Here is a 3952-nt window from a genome sequence, read left to right on the forward strand (position 1 = left end):
AGATGAAACATTTATTCTGTATTCGTATGATGTGTTTTACCCTGTCATTTATGTCTATGTAAAGAACAGCTTGAGTCCGAGCCTCGGGTCTCTGAGGTGTGAGTCCGAGTGTCGAGTCAGTGGGATGTGAATCTGAGTTGAGTCTCAAGACTCTAACCTGATGGTCTGAGTCAAGTCTCGTGTCTCTGAGGTGCCAGTCTGAGTTGAATTTTGAGTCTCTGGGATGCGAATCAGAGAGTCTCAAGTCTCTGAGGTATGAATCTGAGTCGACTCTTGAGTCTCCGAGGTATGAATTCGGTTGAGGTGCGAATCTGAGTTGACTCTCGAGTCTCTAAGGTATGAATCCAAGTTGACTCTCGAGTCTCTGAGGTGAGTCTGAGCCAAAGTTTGAATTTAACATGTTCCAAAAAAGGGAGGGGGGCATGTTTACCGCTGTGTTTCATCACCTCTTCTGTTAACAAACTCTATAAGCGTTTGGGAACTGAGGAGACACTGCTGTAGTTTTGAAAGTGAAATGTTTCCCATTCTTGTTTGATACAGGATTTCAGCTGTTCATCAGTTTGGGGTCTCCTTTATCATATTTTTCATTTTATAATGTGCCAAATGTTTTCGAGACAGATCTGGACTGTAGGCAGGTCAGTTTAGGACCCAGACTCTTTTAATACGGAGCAATGCTGTTGTAATATGTGCAGAATTTGGTTTGGCATTGTCTTGCTGAAATAAGCAAATACTTCCCTGAAAAAGACGTTGTCTGGATGGAAGCATATGTTGCCAAAACATGTGTATATCGTTCAGCATTAATGGTGCCTTCACAGATGTGCACGTCACCCAAGCCATGTGCTCTAATGCCCCCTATACCATCATGAATACTGGCTTTTGAATTGTGCATTGATAACAAGCTGAGTGGTCTTCAGCCCGGAGGACATTATTTCCAAAAAGAATTTCAAATGTTGATTCGTCAGACTACAGGACACTTTTCCACTTCCCCTCAGTCCATTTTAAAAGAGTTAGGGCCCAGAGAAGGTGGCTGTGTTTCTAGATCCTGTTTATATCTGGTTTCTTCTTTGTGTTTTAGAATTTCAACTTGCATTTGTGGATGAAGTGTTTCTGAGCTCATGCAGTGATTTCCACTACAGAATCATATCTGTTTTTAATGCAGTGCTGCCTGAGGGCCCAAAGATCACGGCCAGCAAATACTGGTTTTTGGCCTTGACCCTCACATACAGAGATTTCTCCAGATTCTCTGAATCTTTTAATGATATTTTGTACAGTAGATGATGAAAAGCAGAAGTTATTTTATGTTGAGAAATGTTATTCTTGAATTGTTGCTCTGTTTGATAGTGCGGTCTTTCACAGAGTGGTGAACCCCTCCTCATCTTTACTTCTGAAAGACTCCGCCTCTCTGAGATGCTCTTTTAAACCCAATCATGTTACTGACCTGTTGCCAATCAACCACCAGGTGTTTTGCATTGCACAACCTTACCAGCCTTTTGTTGCCCCCATCCCAACTTTTTTGGAACGTGTTGTTTTTCAAAAAACAACAAAATTTCTCAGTTTCAACATTTGATATGTTGTCTTTGTACTATTTTCAATTAAATATAGGGTTTAAATGTTTTGCACATCATTGCATTTTGTTTTTATGTACATTATGCACAGCGTCCCAACTTTTTTGGAAATGGCGTTGTATTTTTCAAAGCGCATTACAATCACAATTACAATATGTAGCAATATAATCACAATACTAGTATTTTGTCCATATTGTCCAGCAGTATTGCTAAGATTTTATCTGTATCATCCCCCTGATCTTTGTCTCAAAGTACTTTTGCAAGACAAATCTTTTCTAGATGCCTCATACAGCTTTACTGGATCTTCATAATCTTCTCCAGCTGTTAAAACACATTTCCAGGAAAAACATCTCATATTCTCAAAAGTCTAGACTAGACGTTTTCTCAGAATGCAGAAATAATGTACCGCTTAGAGCGAAACTGAAACTGAAGCTGTCTGAACGAAATACGCTCACATTGCATTAAATGAAGTGCAGCTAAATTCAAGAACCTGTTCCAATAAAAAAGAGCTGTTAGCATACAGGCACTTTTTTCTCAGCTTAATTTATTTATGCTTATAATGGTAATAATAATACAAACTCATAATAGACAGTTGTTCATGTGAGCCATTGACAAAGAGCAGTAACATATTTACATTCTTGAGTTTGATTTGCTGAATCAGTGCTTTTGTTCAAGAGGTTTTACATCGTTGTGCTAGATGTTGGGAACTGAGTGTTTAAAGAGCTTTAACAGTGAGTGTGTATACATGCACTCAATAATCTGATCATAATCAGATTTCTGCAGTTATTAGATTATTCAAATGATCTTGTAAAAACCATACTCCGCTCTAGAAATCTGATTAAGAAATCCGAATAAAAAGAGCCTTTATCCTCACTCTGGACCCCTAATGGTTAAATTTCCCTCAGCAAAAATGTAACAAGTCTGTTGAATATAGCATCTTAAATGCATTTTACATTTTCCCCTGAGGTCCAGTCATGACATTTGTGTGGCTATTTAAAAAACAAAACAAAACAAAAAAAAAACACAAACTTAAATGTAAAAGCTCTTTTCCAACCTCTGTGTATCTCTTACAACTAACTAGACTGTGTTTGTCACTCTGGCTTTAAGACTGATATATTTAAATGAACAGTGCTTATAACTTCAGATTGAATGGGTGGAGCTAAACTGCTGAAGGCCGAATAGGTGGATATACTTAAATTAATCTTTTTTGTGACATCACAAAAACTGTGATTTGAAAATGGGCTGTTTTTGCCTTCACTGTCTCTGTATGGATGGTATGGGACTGTATGGACTGTGTGGACTGTGGAGTGAATGGAACATTTTAAACTTTAACAGTGTTTACATTCTCAACTTTTATTTTAAAAAAAGTGATGAAATTTCAGTTTTCCATGGTATCTAAATGTTTCCCTTTTTCTGTACTGTTCTCCAGTCTTAGGCACTGTTCACTGTAAATAAATAATCATATAATTATTATGAATACATAAATAATAAAGTTTGATTTGTTGGTATATGGGCTTGCAGATCAGTGCTTTTAATATTGATACTTGCAGCAATACATATAATTTGTGACATGTTGTTTTAATCTTTTAATTTCGTCCAGTGTGTTGTTATGGAACCCCATTCCTGCCATGTAGCTGAAAAATAATCACCCTTTTTTGTTTAGTTGTATTGAAATATTGATGTAATATTTTGAAATAATGACTAATTTTATTGAATTCATTGTAAAAAAAAATGTAATAATAATGATGATTTTGGAATCATAAGCTTTTTGACGAGATAAATCACGGAGATTATGGACATAATAATTCATTTTTTCCACATAAAAGTCAATATTTTGAGAAAATTAGTTATTATTTGGATAAAGGTAATGATTATTTCAAGATATTAAGTCATTATTTTGACATACTAATTAAATTTCCAAGAAATTTAGTCATTAAGTTAATATTTCAAGAAAACAACAAACAAAATGCAGGTGAAGTTGGTAACCAAGAAGAAGAAGAAGATGGGGAGGAAGAATAAGAAGAAGCAGAAAAGAAAAGAAAAGAGCAGAAAAGAAAAGAAAAGAGCAGAAAAGAGCAGAAAAGAAAAGAAAAGAGCAGAAAAGAAAAGAAAAGAAAAGACCGCTGCTGATTGGCTCTGAACCCGCCGCGACGCGTAAACAAGCGCCGACAGCCCCGCCCCCTTGTGCTTGGAGAGCCCCGCCCCCCCTTCCCCTCCTCGCGCTCGCTGTCTCAGCCTGCGCGCGCTGGTTCCGTGTTCTCGCTTAGTAGTGCAGCAGCGGCGGCGCTCAGGCTCCTCGCCCGCGTGCTGCGTTATTTCCCCCCCCGCGAGGGCCACGCGTGACGCGACTTTCCGGCGGCTCGAGCTCTTCGTCCACCGCCGCCGAA

This window comes from Colossoma macropomum, unplaced genomic scaffold (assembly GCF_904425465.1).
Source record: "Colossoma macropomum unplaced genomic scaffold, Colossoma_macropomum, whole genome shotgun sequence".
NCBI lineage: Eukaryota > Metazoa > Chordata > Actinopteri > Characiformes > Serrasalmidae > Colossoma > Colossoma macropomum.